The sequence below is a fragment of the Phyllobates terribilis genome, unplaced genomic scaffold (genome assembly GCF_046119375.1).
Source record: "Phyllobates terribilis strain yellow unplaced genomic scaffold, ASM4611937v1 Scaffold_11__3_contigs__length_659146591, whole genome shotgun sequence".
NCBI lineage: Eukaryota > Metazoa > Chordata > Amphibia > Anura > Dendrobatidae > Phyllobates > Phyllobates terribilis.
In genome coordinates, this window is record NW_027362771.1 from 167,062,120 (window position 1) to 167,081,322 (window position 19,203).

General features: G+C 46.0%; 1 pseudogene; it reads right to left on the minus strand.

The window, feature by feature from the left end:
- Nucleotides 1-1,100: 1,100 nt before the first annotated feature.
- Nucleotides 1,101-14,688, minus strand: LOC141167239 (uncharacterized; annotated as a pseudogene).
- Nucleotides 14,689-19,203: the final 4,515 nt, after the last annotated feature.

The following is a 19,203-nucleotide window of genomic DNA, read 5'->3' on the forward strand; positions in this document are numbered from 1 at the left end:
GGGGGACACTGGTGACAGCCATAGGAGAACTGGGGGCACTCGTGACAGCCATAGGAGAACTGGGGGCACTGGTGACAGCCACAGGCATGGGAGAATTGGGGGGCACTGGTGACAGCCATAGGAGAACTGGGGGCACTTGTGACAGCCACAGGCATGGGAGAACTGGGGGGCACTGGTAAAAGGCATAGGAGAACTGGGGGCACTGGTGACAGCCATAGGAGAACTGGGGGCACTGGTGACAGCCATAGGAGAACGGGGCACTGGTGACAGCCATAGGAGAACTGGGGGCACTGGTGACAGCCACAGGCATGGGAGAACTGGGGGGCACTGGTGACAGCCATAGGAGAACTGGGGGCACTGGTGACAGCCACAGCCATAGGAGAACTGGGGGCATTGGTGACAGCCAATGTGATGGCCCACATAGTATTCAGGTCACTCCAGCCTGGCCCAAATGGGTTCTGGGCATCAAAATGGGCATCAAAGCAGTCAAATAGCCACTTTTCACAGATTTGAATAAGTAACTGGTGTTTTTCATTGGTTAAATGACTTTGGGCCACTGATCTCACACTGCCACTACATACATAGTGATGGCACACATCAAATTCAGGTTCCTCCAGCCTAGCCCAAATGGGTTTTGGGCATCAAAATGGGCATCAAATTGGGTAAATAGCCACTTTTCACAGATTTGAATAAGTAACTGGTGTTTTTCAATGATTAAATGACTTTGGGTCACTGATCTCATACCAGTATTTCATACATGGTGATGGCCTACATCAAATTCAGGTCACTCCAGCCTGGCCCAAATGGGTTCTGGGCATCAAAATGGGCATCACAGGACAATAAAACTTTCACACTTCTTATCTATGAACTGCTCCAATATTTACGGCCATGGCTGTTTATCTCTTCTCCTATACTCAAAGTTCTGCTTCACACTTGTCTCATCCATTGCATTATTTCTGTGTCCTATTGTGTATACATATGTGACTCTTCAGATTTTGTGTTATACTAGCCTGATGAAGAGGCCTGAGTAGTCTCGAAAGCTTGCTATTTGTTACCATCTTTTCAGTTAGCCATTAAAAGGTATCAACCACTGAGGACTCTCAAATCTAAATACAAAGTTATGATCATTTTGTAAATAAAACAACAACCACATGTGCAGAGAACTTTTATTTTAACAAACTAATATTTCTTCTTAGTTATCGAGTTTATTGCCATTTTGTCTCACAAAAATAATATGTCCAGGTGTAACGCCAGGTTTTAAAACAGTTTTCAAGAATTCTGGAGTCACAAGTTTTATGCCGTCACCTGGGCAGAAGTGTTCAGCCATTCCATCATAATACTTCCACTCCCGATTCCATCCATGCAGTGGAAACACACAAAATGATTTCCTGTGTTGTAGGTGTCTGCTACAGTGTTGTATCTTTTAAAAAAAAATAGTAATTAAATACATAATATTTGTGAACTCACATAAGGGTTTATTCACATGGCTACTTTAAGTCTATTTCATGCTGAGGCACAGGAATACAGTACACCAACTGCATTTACCTTGTAAATCTATACAGAGACATAAATATTATTTTGGTAGCTTCTTTAAAGAAGCACTCCCATTAATTTGTTTTTATTTAATTTCTCACCAAATGACATCTTCCCCAGGTTTTCAGCATGGCTCTGGTTGTCTTTCGAATCATGTGACTTCCTGGCTCATACTGGGCTTTAAGTGTGAGCTGGAAATCGCTATTCCAATTTAATAATTTGAATGAAGCTCCATTTAACCCTGTAACACAACATCACATACATGTACATGATTGCAGGGATGATGGCATGTGGAATGGGGTCAGGAGCTGGGCTCTCTCTACACAGAGATATGGAATATATTAAATATCTGTTTCTAACAGCCAGTAATGAGCTCCAGCAGCTGCTGTTAACCATTTAACTTCTGCTGTCAATCTCTGACAATCAGCATTTAAATGGAATGCCAGCTTCCATCTCTGACACGATCACTGACGGTTTACTATGACAGCCTGTTTAATGCTCCCGTTTCTGCCACCTTGGTGCTCCTCTGAAACTCAGCCTAAGGCTATGTGCCCACGTTGCAGAAATGAAGCCGACATTTTCTGCTTCATTTCTGCATCTTCCTGGCGGGAAAAACGCATGCGTAATTTGCATGCGTTTTTCCCGCCTAAATCAAGCATTTTGGCATGTTTACTTTTCATGCGTATTGTCAAGCGCTTTTCTAAGTGATGCTAGCATCACTTGGAAAAGTGATTGACAAGTGCTGACAGGTTGGTCACACTTGTCAAGCATAGTGCTTGACAAGTGTGACCAACTTTTACTATTGATGCTGCATATGCTGCATCAATAGTAAAAGATAGAATGTAAAAAATAATAAAAAAAAAATCATTATTCTCACCCTCTGCCGGCGCGATCTCCCGTCCGCGATCCTCGTGCAGTCTTCTGTAGTGGTGAAGGACCTGTGAGGACGTCAGCTGTTCATGTGACAGGTCACGCGTCATCACAGGTCCTTCACCACTACAGAAAAGACTGTACGAGGTTAAGGGACGGGAGATCGCGCAGGCGGTAGGTGAGAATATTCATTTTTTTATTTTAATTCTTTTTTTACTACAGATAAATGGTACCTGGGCCTGGAGGAGAGTCTCCTCTCCTCCAGACCCGGGTACCATCCGCACATTGAACGCTCAATATGCTCATCATGGGCATGTAGCCATGCGTATATTGAGCATTTCAATACAAGTCTATGGCGGCGATTACGCTGTGCAAACGCCGAAATAATGAACATGCTGCGTATTCTTACACAAAGCGTTTCTGCTGCATAAAAATACGCAGCATGTGCACAGCACTTGCGTTATCCCATAGGGGATAATGAGGTGCGTATTTACTAGTTTTTTTTAAGATTTTACGCTGCGTATTTTATGCACCGTAAATGCTTGAAAAACGCTACGTGGGCACACAGCCTTAGGGCTTGCTCCCACTAGTGCCATCTCAAAAAAAATCACATTGCACTCGGCTGAATGTTACCCTGTTACGCACACGCCCGGGCAGACTGGCGTGAGCGTGATTAGTGATCCCACCGTACCATGAACCGAGGAGTGCCTGGAGGGGCGTAACTAAGTATCAACTGGGTCCGACCAAGGTCACACGACTGCTCAGTCGACTCCGTGAACCAGGGAGGAACCGAGCAGAGGGACCAGGTGCTACTCCAGGTCAGACCCCGGTCACAGTTGTTGACCCACACTGGGGAATGCAGGAACTGGCAGGTTAGGCTGGCATACAGATAGGTGGGTACTGGCTGGCACGGTTGGTATGCAGACAGGAGGGGACTGGCAGGCACGGCTGGCATGCAGACAGGTGGGCACTGGCAGGCACGGCTGGTATGCAGACAGGTGGGTACTGGCAGGTAGGAACGCAGGCGGGATGGGGACCAGTACAGACTGGGACACAGGAATGGAGCCGCAGGAGCGGTGGACAGCAGAACAGAGTGAAACCGCCGGTGCGGTGAACAAGCAGAGCAGAACCGCCGGAGCGGTGAACAAGAAGAGCAGAGCAAAACCGCAGGTGTGGTGAACAAGCAGAGCGGAGCAAAACAGCAGGTGCGGTGAACAAGCAGAGCGGAGAAAAACTGCAGGTGCGGTGAACAAGCAGAGCGGAGCAAAATCACAGGTGCGGTGAACAAGCAGAGCGGAGCAAAACCGCAGGTGCGGTGAACAAGCAGAGCGGAGCAAGACCGCCGGTGCGGTGAACAAGCAGAGCAGAGCTGAACCGCAGGTGCGGTGAACAAGCAGAGCGGAACCGCAGGTGCGGTGAACAAGCAGAGCGGAACAGAGCAGAAGGTGCAGGCAGACAGTACAGGGCTCTGTTCACATGGAACAGACTGGAAAATACAGGAAGATGGTTAGAACACAGGAGGTAGATACGGAGGAAGGGAAAGGGGACAAGCAGAACCAGATACAGTACAGAGACAACGAGTTGGAGTTAGGTGCAGGTTCAGACACTGCAGGAAAAGGGAAGGTTCAGACATAGAGACAAACAGGAAACGGGCTAGGACACAGTTCAGACAGGAACTGAACCGGGAACAAGATACAGGAACGAGCAGGGGAACTCAGCCCCCAGGGTGGCGGAAACAGACTAGAAGTAAGAGATACAGGTAGTGGCCCTGGGTGCTCAGCCCCCAGGGTGGCGGAAACTGACTAGAAGTCACAGGTACATGTAGAGGCCCTGGGTACTCAGCCCCCAGGGTGGCGGACAGACTAGAGTCAGGACAGGACCTGGAAACTCACAGTTGCACAGAACAGACTGTAAGAAAGAGTTGCTCAGGCACCTCCTACTGGGTGGAGGGGGGTTAAGTATCCAGTGACTAACAGCAATAGGCTGGGGACGCATTAGGACTGCGCACACTGTAGCTTTAAGAATCAGAAAGCAACAGCGCCGACGCCCTAAGCCAGCAGACAAGAGACATGCAAACAGCAGGTACTGGAACAAAAGTGTGCAGCCTGGCCTGAAAGGTAAGATTGCGGTCTTGCATGGTGGGAGATGGTAAGTCAAGCAAGCACACCGCCAGGGATGTTACATACCCTAAGGTGCAGCTCACATCTGCGATTATTTTCTCATGCCGTGAATTCAGGGCATGTAAGCTTTCCATAACCTCCCGGTGGCAGTCATCCCTCGGTACTTAGTCTTGAGCTACAACTACTTCTCCCGATGTGCCGTCCCCGCCTTACACAAGCATGTGTCACATAAAATTACTGTGTCCAAAGAATTGTAGTCTTTGGAACTACCCAGCCATTTTAAGATTGCTATAGCATTGGCATGGCTGTGATGGCTCTGGAAGTGCCCACAGACAAAAAGCTTGTTGATTGGCTGTGCTACAGCCTTTCAACAAACTTTATTCGGCATCCGAACCTGAACTGTACAACAGACTTCCATGAGAAATCTGTGTTTCGAGTTCATCAGGTACTAACCTCAAACTTTACAGTTCGGGTTTGCTCATCACTAGCCAGCGGCTGTTCCTACTTGGCCTGTTACCTATCTCACTTGGGGCGGTACCAGTGGACGTCCTGTTACATGACCCGTCTTTGTTCTCAACACTCAGTTCTTCTACTGCTTTCCCTTGTCTGAACTCCGGATCACGCTATCCACTGCTGCGGTTTCCACTCACGTCATCAGGGATAGGATGGGGAAGAGGCTGGACTCCGTGTCTCAAGAGGTGAGGGTCAGTTGGACCTGTGTCACATACCAGATGAGGGTGTGGGGTAGGCACATGAACTAGTGGTGCGTTCCAGCCCCACACCCTCATATGGCAGGTCCAACTGTCCCTCACCTCTTGAGACACGGAGTCCAGCCTCTTCCCCCTCCCATCCTTGATCTTCACAGCGGTTGGATTGCACTGATGAAGGCCATGTCAGCCGAAACGTTTGTTTTCCTGGACTGCATTTAAAATTAAAATATTGGTTCCATAATAACTATACTGAGTGCCGAGGTTTTTCTCATAGCATCTCATTACAGCATCATATTAACTGTTTCATTGGTTCAGCTCTGTACAAATCTTTGTTACTCTATTAGTTACTGAAAATCAGGCCAAACAAATATATAGCATTATGCATGTTGAACAATGAATGGGATGCTGTAGTTTTACTCCAACTAATCAAATCAATTAATTGATTATACTATGAATAGGCTTGATAGCAACTGTGATCTTTCACAAATCACATCTGTCATCAACCCCAACTACCATTACCCCATTGCCACCGCACCAGGGCATCAGGAAGAAGTGAGACAGGGAGCCAGAATTAGCGCATCTAATGTGATATGCTGGTTCTGGGGTGTCTGCGGGCTGGTATTTTTAGTCTGTGAAAGGCCAAATGACCATGAACTTTCCCAGCCTAATAATATCAGCGCTCTGCTTTCCTTAGCTGGTTATCAAAAATAGGGAGGAACCCCATATCTTTTTTTAAATGTATTTGTTTAACCTAATAAATAAATGAAAAAACTATTTTGGGTTCCCCCAATTTTTGATAGCCAGTTAAGGCAAAGGAGACAGCTGATAGCTAATAAATCAGCCCGCAGCTGTCTGCTTTGCCTTAGCTGGTAATCAAAAATGGTGGGGACCCCTTGTCTTTTTTTATTTTATTTATTTAATAAATAGCTATATCCCTGCTCTAATCTAAGCTTTCCCTCCAACATAACTCTCCCTGAACTGCTTGTACCGAGCATCACATGTGTGCTGCAGCCACCCAATCACAGTAATTCCAGTAGTCAACATGGCTACAGCATTACTGTATTGGCAGGCAATCCCTCCATGTTTATTGGTGGTCCCTGCATGTTTATTAGCTGTCTGTACTCATTGAGTACCGAACACATTACAGCACTGAAATGCTCGAGGTTTATCCAAGCACGCTTTCTCATCACTAATAAATATGCTTCTCATTAAGAATACCACTGTACATATGACAAACATAGGTTTTGAAAACATGTAATTTTAAAAATATTAAATATTGTAATACCTGTATGGAGGACACAGTATGGCATCTTACAATATGTGATTTTGCTGTTATCTGATGCATCCAGAATTAATGATTTAAGAGAACTTTATCTCTAAAAAAAAAGCATGGCTTTTTATTGTATCTCACTGAATGCATGTAAACATGTCTGGACCTCAATATATAGTTTGACCCATAGTGAGCACCATACAGCATTTTATTTCAACAGATTGATAGTTTATGTGTACTAAACCTTCAAATTTTTGAAAATGGCAATAAAGATATAACCTTTTAAAATTGGAGAAAAAAAAAGTTTAAATCCAATTATGTGGTATGAAAGTAATCTTTCTTGATGTAACCAAACAGGATCCAATCTTTATCTTGCTACTGAAACTATAATTTTACTTTTCACATTAGCAGTCATTGTTGTTGTCATGAATGTAGAACCTAGATATTATTTACCGTATTTGTATAAATGTAATGGTTGAAGGAAGTGTTTCTGGACTCGGAGGAGGTCTCAGCTTGCAAGTTGGGTCACCAACAATGTTTACAAAAAGAAGACCGGGAGATCCATTCTTAAATTCTTTTCCTAAGCATATTCGTTTTCCTTTAGAGGAATCTTTATTGCTTCTGTTAGAAAATCAATAAAGCTATTTATTGTATACATGAAAAAAGTAATTTTTTAATGGCTGCAAAGGAATGATTATGTGGAATATTAAAAGGGGATTTCAAATAAAAATGTAATTTAAACAAGTGTAAATTAGTAACTTATTCAGGTATTGCAATCTTCACCTACATACTGTACATGCTCTAGAAAGGTCCTATTTTACTTTTATCCAACACAGGACAGCTTTATATTTACATAAAGGTAATATTTAGTGTTGGTATAGCAGAAAAAGCAGTACATGGTAATTATATATGTGTAGATTTTATTTTATTTGGAACAGTGATGAGGTCACATGGGCAGTCGTACCTTCAGGCTTGGTCCCCATTCCTTTAAAACCCTTACAAGCCATCTACTTTATCATGGGCAATTTAGAGAACAAAAGACAGTGGCTTAGCTAATACAATGAGACAGGCCATTTATTGCATTATCAACACAGGGATAGGGAGACGGCTGCCGTCTGCTTTCCAAATGATGTTGTCGGTTTAATTTTTAGAACATCTAGACAACTTTTGAGGTCTCCAAATTTATTATATTTAGAAATGTTGATTATATTATGCAAAAGTATAAAAAGTTACAGAAATAAAAAAATATATATCTAATTTTTAATATGTTAAACCTGCAAAATAAACTTAAAAGGGTTGGCCATTTTGAGAAAACGTTGTTTTATAACCTTCAGTAGTTATGTTGTAATAACCAAACTGAGTATTACACTGATCACTGTTTGTCTGCAGCACTGACATCATGTAGACAGCTCTGTAGGCAATCACTGAGCTCAGTGGCACTGCCCTTGTAGACAGAAGAACGTTTTCTGAAAGGGAACAACCCCTTTTACCTCGCCACTTATAAGATTTGGTGAACAACACCAAAAAAATAAAAGTGGAAAAAAGTAAATATTGTGACGCAGAAATGAAAGAAAATTAAGAAATTTCTGATCACCAATTTTACAATAACTGAATCCTTAAGGGGTGTACTATTCAGAAATATTTCTCCTGTATGTTGAAACATTATTTCATATCAAGCATGCTAGTTTATACTTTAGGAAAAATTACCGTTTTCTGTTGCAGTCATTTTAAAAACCCGACGTCCATGCATTAATTGTGGCTTGAAGATTACTAAACTTTTCACAGCTAAGAAATTAGAATAAGTAATTATATACAATAAATTATTATTTATATTTCAAATAAATCAATGTTGAGGTCAAAGAGGAAATTAATTTTTTTTCTACAAATAATTTGGGTGTTACTAGGAAAATCCACAATTTTATTTGTCACCCAAATCCACAACCAAACTACAATAAGGCATAATGTTGAATACAACTTATTCTTGTTTGGCATCTTGTCTTATATACCTTTTTTGCACAGGCAGTGTAACCCTTAATAATTTGTGATGCGCAACTCTTGATTTTATTTTTATTTTTTTGTTCATAAATTTGATTTAAAGTAATGCTTTAAGAAAGCTTACATCCATACACTATTGTAAGTAAGTTAGTTTCAAACCCAGCACAATGGCCCCAATTTCTGAAAGCAATTATGGCAGAATTCTGGCGTAAATCACCTTGTAAATGTCTTAAATGTAATATTACCGATACAGATCACATGCATCAGATCATAAAGACTCTAGCATGAGAAGAATTACTAAAACTAAATATAAATGCAAAGAAAAATTTATAGAAAAACAGATAAAAACATAAAAAAGAACAGTACGAGGAATCCATGCAAGGTTTAACGACCAGACAAAAGGAAAGATGGCAAAATGCATGAAGGAATGATCAGTAAATAAATTAAGTAAATAAATATATATATATTTTCCTCACTTATATAGCGCCATTAATTCCACAGCGCTTTACAGACATTATCATCACTGTCCCCATCGGGCTCACAATCTAAACTCCCTATCAGTATGTCTTTGGAGTGTGGGAGGAAACCGGAGGACCAGGATGGAACCCACGCAAACACGGGGAGAACATACAAACTCCTTGCAGATGTTGTCCTTGGTGGGATTTGAACCCAGAAACTCAGCGCTGCAAGGCTGCAGTGCTAACCACTTCTCTTTTTTTGTTGTTAATTTTTTTATTTAATTTTTTTTTTGTTTATTTTTTTTTCAAAAAACTGTTTATTTATGGATACTATATATATTTTACTTTTTACTTTGTCCCACTATGAGACTTTCACTTTTTGCAGTTTGATTGCTTATAAAGTATAGGGATGTAGGAGCATTGCAATGCTTTATAAACTGTCAGCCCTGTACTTGTGGCGCCCGGCTGCGCATTGGTACCACAGATCCCAGAGGGGTGCATGGATGGACTTCTCCACAAGAGGCCCTCATAGCATTCACACACCTCCACCCTACTACCTCAGACCACCAGAGGGATCCTGTTAGGGACATAAAAAGGGAAGGTGGAGCTAGGCAGTTCAGTCTAGAGTCTGTAAGGAGTTCAGTTACAGTGAGAGTCTGGAGTCTACAGAGAGTGAAGTCTTAGTCTGTTGAGAGGAGCTCCTGCAGAAACTAGCCTGCAGTGGAGCTCAGTCAGTTCAGTCCAGACTCAGAGAACTTGAGTTAGTGAGCCTTGGGCGTGCCGACGCCAAAAAAGCGGTGAAGAGAAGCGAGGCCTACCGCCCGTGTGAAGCCTAGTGAGGGCCCCGAGCGTGGCCGAAGGCGAGTGGAGTAAGTAAGCAACATAGGGGGGCAGAGGAGCTTAACGAGCTCACCCCAAGACCATTTACCGGACACCGGGTCCGCGTCTGCAGGGATTCCTTACATCCAGCAGAAACAACCGGAACCCTTGGTGAACTATATGTCCCAGGAACACCAAAAGCTGATTACGTACCAGGGTCAGGAGTCACGGAGGCCCAAGAGACCAGGGAGTGGCCCTACCACCAGGTCAGCAGGTGCAAGACAGAAACCAAGTTAGGCCTAGCTCCAGGCAGGTCAGAAACTTATCAAGGAAAGGCAAGGAACAGGAGGCCCCACACCCGCTCACTGGGGAGAGTCCTGATATGCACCCTTCACCCTGAAGTACCCTGGACCGTGCCAGAAACACCACCAGTAAAGGTACTGAAGTGAACTCCGGTGTGCGTGCCTATTCTTCTATTCTTCCTCTGACCCGGCTGGGTTCCCTCTGTCCTGCATCCTTACATTTACGCTGCCCTGAGGGCCCGGACGAGCAGATCCCCTGCATGCAGCAGAAATGGTCCTGTGCTATGAGCGCCGACCACTAGGTGGCGTTCATAGTGACCAGATCATGACAACCACAGGCGTCTGCTGCAGACCCTGGGTTGTCATGCCCACCCATCGGTGACCCGCGATCACGTGACGGGGTCGCCGATGGGCGGGGCTTATGACGCGCAACCCGGAAGCGCGCGTTAAATGCCGCTGTCGGAGATTGACAGCGGCATTTAACATGTTAACAGCCGCGGGTGGATCGCGATTCCACCCACGGCTGTTGCGGGCTCATGTCAGCTGTAAAAATCAGCTGACATGTGCTCGGTTCAGTGAGGGCTCAGCGCAGCAGCCCTCACTGAACCGGGGGTACGCAAATGTGCGTACTAATACGGCAAGGGTTGGAAAGGGGTTAAATAACCTCTACTTACCAAATTTCAATGCTATTTGCAGTTCTCAGAATTGAAGGGTTGGGGCAAGATGGCTCTGTGGAAGTGAATGTTGATGTTGTGCTGTTTAGATAGCTGTGTCTGCAGACTATGAACTCTTCTTCACTGCCATGCGCGTCCCATATAGTTCTTCCATGGAACCGCTCCAATTGCTGTAGCCATGTGATCTTTCCCTTTATCCAGTCTTTCCTTTGAAAACAGCTGTGAACGTCAATGAGCAACTTTATACTTCTATCTCTTGTTTTTAGTTCTTCAAGTTCTTCAGTAACCAATTATTTGTCTTCATCGCCAAGTGGGCAATATAAAGGATATTGTCAATTGTACACGTATTTTTTAAAATCACTTTTCTTCTCCCAAGTCTGCCTTTTCCTGCCCAGGGTGGACAAATTGATTTCATTACATTATCTTTTTTTTGTGGTGTTGGGGGGTTGTAATATTTTGCCTTTTTTGGACTATTTTTTTCTTTCCTTTTTTGCCACATTTCTTTTTTACAAAATGGCTCCTCCAGTTGCGTGTTTTGTTGTAACACAAGTTCTGGAGTCACAGATTGTATTCTCTCATTTTATAAAAGGGTTTCTGTAATCACCTTTGTTTTTAATACATTAAGTCCAATTTCCCGTATCCTTCCAATTAGAAATGTATGCATCTGTTGCAGAAAGTCACCCGGCCTCCTGTGTAACTTATCATTTAAAACAACTTTTTTTACAACACGAAACCAGTTTTCGGCTATAGAATTAGTGTCCCTGGTCTGCCCCCTGTTTATGCAGTTTATCATGAGTCCGCTCCACAGTGGGATTGTGGCACAATATGACTCCAATACCAGGGGCGGAACTACCGCCCGTGCAGCCGGTTCATTGAACGGGGGCCCCGAGGGAGAGGGGGCCCCTCCAGCCTCCAGCAGGGCCGCCATCAGGGCATGACTGCCCTGACTCCAGTATGGGGCCCGGACGGTAGGGGCCCCCTCGGAGCCCCATCTCAGCGCTGCGCTGCGCTCCTGCAGCAGCGCCTTCATGATTCCCCTGACTTCCGGTCATGTGACGGCGCCGTCACATGGCCGGAAGTCAGGAGAACCTGGTGTCAGCGATTTGGACGAGCGCCAGGATTCTGCAGGGATCGCATGGGGGTAAGTATAACAAGTTTTATTTTTTTTTTAATACAATTAACTAGGAGTGGGGGGAATGGGAGATGCACATGTGGGGGGGGATGAGAGAGGTGCACATGTGGTGGAGGGGGATGAGAGAGGTGCACATGTGGTGGAGGGGGATGAGAGAGGTGCACATGTGGGGGGGGGGTGAGAGAGGTGCACATGTGGGGGAGGGGGATGAGAGAGGTGCACATGTGGGGGAGGGGGATGAGAGATATGCACATGGGGGGGTGAGAGATGTGCACATGGGGGGTGGTGAGAGCTGCACATGTGGGGGGGATGAGAGAGGTGCACATGTGGGGGAGGGGGATGAGAGAGGTGCACATGTGGGGGAGGGGGATGAGAGATGCACATGGGGGGGATGAGAGAGGGGCACATGTGGGGGAGGGGGATGAGAGATATGCACATGGGGGGGTGAGAGATATGCACATGGGGGGTGGTGAGAGCTGCACATGTGGGGGGGATGAGAGAGGTGCACATGTGGTGGAGGGGGATGAGAGAGGTGCACATGTGGTGGAGGGGGATGAGAGAGGTGCACATGTGGTGGAGGGGGATGAGAGAGGTGCACATGTGGTGGAGGGGGATGAGAGAGGTGCACATGTGGTGGAGGGGGATGAGAGAGGTGCACATGTGGGGAAGGGGGATGAGAGATGCACATGGGGGGGATGAGAGAGGGGCACATGTGGGGGAGGGGGATGAGAGATATGCACACGGGGGGTGAGAGATGTGCACATGGGGGGTGGTGAGAGCTGCACATGTGGGGGGATGAGAGATGCACATGTGGGGGGGATGAGAGAGGTGCACATGTGGGGGAGGGGGATGAGAGAGGTGCACATGTGGGGGAGGGGGATGAGAGATGTGCACATGTGGTGGAGGGGGATGAGAGAGGTGCACATGTGGGGAAGGGGGATGAGAGATGCACATGGGGGGATGAGAGAGGGGCACATGTGGGGGAGGGGGATGAGAGATATGCACATGGGGGGTGAGAGATGCACATGTGGGGGGATGAGAGATGCACATGTGGGGGGGATGAGAGATGCACATGTGGGGGGGATGAGAGATGCACATGTGGGGGAGGGGGATGAGAGAGGTGCACATGTGGGGGAGGGGGATGAGAGAGGTGCACATGTGGGGGAGGAGGATGAGAGAGGTGCACATGTGGTGGAGGGGGATGAGAGAGGTGCACATGTGGTGGAGGGGGATGAGAGAGGTGCACATGTGGTGGAGGGGGATGAGAGAGGTGCACATGTGGGGGAGGGGGATGAGAGAGGGGCACATGTGGGGGAGGGGGATGAGAGATGTGCACATGGGGGGGTGGTGAGAGATGTGCACATGGGGGGTGGTGAGAGCTGCACATGGGGGGGGGATGAGAGCTGCACATGGGGGGATGAGAGCTGCACATGGGGGAATTGGGAGAAAATGAGCTGCACATGGGGGAATTGGGAGTAGGGGATAATGAGCTGCACATAATGAATGTGGGGTGGGGGAGAGTAAATGATAAATGATGATGGGGTGGGGAGAGCACGGACATGATATAATGAATTGGGGCAGGGGGTGCATGTAAATAATGAATGCGGGGAGCAGGAAGTATAGAGTAGGGGGCGTTGCGGATGCAGGAGTGTAACTGGTAACAAATTGGTGGAAAGAGTAGAGGTTCTAATTAAATTATATATTAAGTGCCTATTTACAGTTAATGGGGGCACCGTGGTGGATTACAATTTATATTTGGAATGGTAGGTTGCATAATAACTAACCATATATTGATGGTGGATGCACGTCTGTATTCAGCTGCGTAATGTAGAAGTTAGGGAATGTGCTCTAGATAACTGTGTTATTTTATGCAGAGACGAGTCCTGGCTGGAAGACGTGATGGCGGTCTGTGCTGGATGAAGGAGAAAAGCGTAGCTGAAGGACTTCACCTAGAGATGTCACCAGTGAGTCAGTGTATTACATGTACACTTACACTATATACTATGTACCGGGCTCCTGTGTATAATGTCACTGGTGATCACTGTATTACCTGTACACTATATACAGAGCTCCTGTGTATAATGTCACTGGTGATCACTGTATTACCTGTACACTGACACTATATACAGAGCTCCTGTGTATAATGTCACTGGTGATCACTAGATTACCTGGACACTTACATTATACATACCATGTATAGAGCTCCCGTGTATAATGACACTTATGGTAATATTAGTAATGTGGTGGTAATATGTGGTCTGGTCATGGTGTGGCAGTTTTTCTCCCTTCTGTGTGGTATTATTCGGTCACTATGTTGTGGTAATATGTGGTATGGTCATGGTGTGGCGGTATTCCCTGTATGTGGTATTATTGGTCATTTAAAAAAAAAATGTATATGACACATTCCCTTAAAGAAAACTAAATAAAAATATATCTAAAAAGAGTATTGGATATTTTAAGAAAATTTTAATAGGTTAGAGTAGGGCCCGGCCAGAAGAGTCTACCTTATCGTGGTGGCGGCTTTAAAAATCTTTTGGCCAAAACAAAAGCTGATGGCTATGTATGTGGCGCCGTCACATGGCCGAACGTCAGGAAAACCTGGTGGCAGCGACGTGGACGAGCGCCAGGATTCTGCAGGGATCGCATGGGGGTAAGTATAACAAGTTTTATTTTTTTTAAATACAATTAATTAACTAGGAGTGGGGGGGATCAGAGATGCACGGGGGGGATGAGAGATGCACAGGGGGATGAGGGATGCACATGGGGGGGTGAGAGATGCACATGGGGGGGATGAGAGATGCACATGGGGGGGGATGAGAGATGCACATGGGGGGATGAGAGATGCACATGGGGGGGTGAGAGATGCACATGGGGGGGATGAGAGATGCACATGGGGGGATGAGAGATGCACATGGGGGGGATGAGAGATGCACATGGGGGGATGAGAGATGCACATGGGGGGGATGAGAGATGCACATGGGGGGATGAGAGATGCACATGGGGGGATGAGAGATGCACATGGGGGGGATGAGAGATGCACATGGGGGGGTGAGAGATGCACATGAGGGGGATGAGAGATGCACGGGGGGGATGAGAGATGCACATGGGGGGATGAGAGATGCACACGGGGGGGTGAGAGATGCACGGGGGGATGAGAGATGCATATGGGGGGATGAGAGATGCACGGGGAGGTGAGCTGCACATGGGGGGATGAGAGCTGCACATGGGGGGGTGAGAGATGCACATGGGGGGTTATGTTTACATAACTTTGTTGCCTTATGAAGGGCAGGGGGGGGCCCCCAAAAATTTCTTGCACAGGGGCCCACTACAGTCTGTGTCCGCCCCTGTCCAATACAGAAATGAGAGGAGGGCAGAACAATTCATTGACATCACCACAAACTTGTTGGTTACTCTCCTCTTGGGCCAATCGTTTTGCATCTTCAATAATTTAAAAAAAAAACTTTAGAAAATGGTGACTCTTTTTTTATGTTTCCATCAGTTCCATCCAAATGAATTTTGCTCTCAGTGCTCATGCCAGGAATCACCTTTGTATCATTAAGATCTTGGTTTTCAATGTTTTTTCTTAAAGTTTTCATATACTTTTTATAATTCCTTGTTTGCACATTGGCCTGGAACACATACACCATCTGTGCAAGTACATTTTTAAGGTCATTAATATTGATTGCATTTTGCAGCAAAGCAAATAAATGCATGAAAAACTCCTTTTTTTGCTGGCTTACATTGTGTCTGGTTGCTTTCATGCTAACTAGCTTGATCATGTGAGCAGAACATATGTGGACAACAGTGAAATTGCATTTCATTTTTCCTTCTGCAACTGTAAAGCATTTTGGTAAATACTCACTTAAACCAAAATTGCAAAATGTATTTAATGCTGCGTGGATAAGCGCCCAGATAAAATCCAGCTCCACTTTCTGGGGTACGAGTTTCTGTTTGCAAACATAAAAAAAATCACGACACAGACAAGATAACCAATGCTGAATTGTTGGAGTACTCTGGTCTGATGACATCAGTTCCGCTATAGGTAATGTAATGTTAGCTTTCCCAGGCACTAATATGCACAATGCATAATATAGAATATTATGTGATATGTTTTCTGTTTTTTTAATTACTGATCCAGTTGCATCTAAATACAAGCAACATTTTTTTGCACCTTGCAAGTCTTTTAGTACATACAACTGTGCGTCTGAGTACATGTGTACAACAAATGGAGACACTCCAAAGTACTGCATGTACGCCTGGTTAAGCTCTGTTGGGTTGTGGACACTTTCTGTTTGCAACTTTGGCACAAGCAGACAATCCATGAAAAAATCTTTGCTCAATCTGTTCTCAAGATTTTTCTCACTTGAGATTTTCTGGATTATATTCCTTGTTTTCACATTGTTTAAATTGCTAAATAATAGTTCCTCTGCATCAGAGCTTGCTACTGTTTTGGTATAAAGTAGACTTGGTTTCAACTGTCCTAATTCCATTTTTAAAGTGTTCCTTTCCTTTTGCCGTGTATGCCTCTGGAAGGATTGGCTTCTGACATGTTTAATGGATCCAGAAACATTTACCTTTATCTCAACTTCATAACATTCTTTTTTGGGCTTTTTATCAATTGAAAAAAAATACTTTGTACATCCAGCAAACTTGCATATTGCTCTGGCATGCCAATACAATGCATCTTTTTTCCTTGACTGAATTGATCTTACTCGGCTATAAATGAATTTTATAACACAAACATTGTTGACTTTGTGAAATTTCCTACACAAGAGATCTGTCCAGCCAGGTTTTAATATTCTATAGCCATACCTTTTAATTGGCTTTATTTGACTCCATTCCTCTTTAGAAAGTCTCAAACAAAACTCTGCTGGACAATCAGAACAAAATAGCCCATTTTTACTGTCAGATGTCCTTGTTGTACTGGTGTCAACATTGAGCATTTTTTGGACAGTCAAAGACTTAATGGTTTCTGTTTTGTTGTCCAAAGTTTGATGGTTATTGTTACCCAGGTAATCTGATGTGGCATTTTCTTCATTGTCTTCTTCACTTATATGCTCTTGTGTTGGACTATTTTGGAATGTTGGAATTGTATTTTTCTGAATGTTAGGGAATAAATTCCTTTTTATGTCTTTACTTTCTGATTCAACAGATATAGTCCTTGATTGTAGTGAGTTTTTTTTGCATGATGGACAAAACCATGGTGAGATAACTTCTGTAGCATCGGCGTCTCTGCCTCCTGCCAGTCAGAGACGCCGTTCCTCTCACCTCCCCGCTCCCCGCGCGGCGTCCTCCAGCGCTCCTCTTCCTGCAGCGGCCGGCGCGAGCTCTTTCCCGGGCACTGGGCTTAGGGCGCGCGCGCGCTCCCTCTCTCTTAAAGGGGCCGCGCGCGCCATCCTAAGGAGTCCCCAGCCAATAGCCGGAGGACCTCCCATATTTAAGGCACCTCCTCCAAAATGGAGGTGCCCGAGCAAAGTTGTTGCATAAGTATACTTACCTCTGCTTCAGCCCTCAGGTCCCGTTGCCAGCCTGATTACCAGTCCTGTCTGCCAGCTTGTCTACTCTCCAGCCCGACAGTCTGTCTCCGGTCATCCGCCAGTTTGTCTATTGGCAAGTCCACCTGCTTACCAGGAAGCACCTGCCAGTTACCTGCCTGCTACCTGCTGTGCCTGCTAACCCGCTCACCTGGGAGCGCTCGCCTGCTACCCGTCGGTTACCTGCTAGCCTACCTGGAGGCTCTGCCGTCACTTGCCGTGACCGCCTGCCTGCTAGCCTAGAGACTTCAGCCTGCTTGGCCGTCACTTGCCGTGACCACCTGATAGCCTACATGGAGGCTCCTGCTGTCACTTGCTGTGACCACCTGCCTGGTAAACCTAGAGACTACCACTTGCTCTGGTGGTGGTATACCTGGACGACATCTTGGTCTTCTCTCCGGATCTTCCCACACACCGGAGGGATGTTCGTCAGGTCCTGCTTAGGCTCAGGCAGAACCACCTCTATGCTAAATGCGAGAAGTGCCTCTTCGAGCAGACCTCTCTTCCATTCCTGGGCTATGTTATCTCCCAGACAGGCTTGCGAATGGATCCCGAGAAACTCTCTGCTGTCCTAAAGTGGCCCCGTCCGGAGGGGTTGAAGGCGATTCAGCGATTCCTGGGCTTCGCCAATTACTATCGTCTCTTCATTCCACATTTCTCATCCCGGACGGCTCCCATATCTGCGCTCACCCATAAGGGGGCAAATCCCAAGGTATGGTCGCCCGAAGCTGAGGAAGCCTTCCTTTCCTTAAAGCAAGCCTTCTCCTCTGCCCCAGTACTGCACCGTCCGGACTGCAATAAACAATTCTACCTGGAGGTTGATGCTTCCTCCTCCGGAGCCGGAGCGGTGCTCACCCAAAAATCTTCTTCCGGGAGAATGGTAACCTGCGGCTTCTTCTCCAAAATCTTCTCGTCATCTGAGCGCAACTACTCCATAGGAGACCAAGAATTGCTAGCCGTCAAATTGGCGCTGGAGGAGTGGCGCTACCTGCTTGAGGGGGCTCTATACCCGGTGATCATCTGTACGGATCACAAAAATCTGGCATATCTCCAGAATGCCCAAAGACTCAATCCGCGTCAGACCCAGTGGTCTTTGTTCTTTGCCCGCTTCAACTTCATCCTACATTTCCGCCCGACGGACAAGAATGTCAAAGCCGATGCCTTGTCCCGATCCTTCCTGTCCTCCGATCTAGAGGAGGAGCCTATGCACATCATCGACCCCTCCAAGGTGATGAATGTGGCCCCCTTGGATGTAACTCGTCTTCCACCCGGTAAGACGTTTGTAGCGGTTCCAGACCGTGAGAAGGTTCTTCGCTGGGGTCATTCTTCTAAACTAGCTGGCCATGCTGGCCAAAAGAACACCTTCCAGCTCATTACCCGGCATTACTGGTGGCCTACCCTGCGTAAGGATGTAGTAGACTTCGTCTCAGCCTGTTCATCTTGTGCCCGCAACAAAGTTCCCAGACATTTACCAGCCGGTCATCTCCTGCCTCTTCCCATACCTGCTGCCCCGTGGTAACACATTGCTTTGGACTTTATTACCGATCTCCCTGTTTCTGCCGGTTGTACAGTCCTTTGGGTGGTCGCGGACCGCTTTTCTAAAATGGCCCACTTCATTCCTCTGCCTGGTCTCCCGTCTGCATCTGAGCTAACTAAGTACTTCTTTCACCATATCTTTCGTCTCCATGGCCTACCCCTCCACATCGTGTTGGATCGAGGGGTTCAGTTCACCTCATGCTTTTGGAGAGCTACCTGTAAGCTGCTGGATGTCACCCTGGATTTCTCC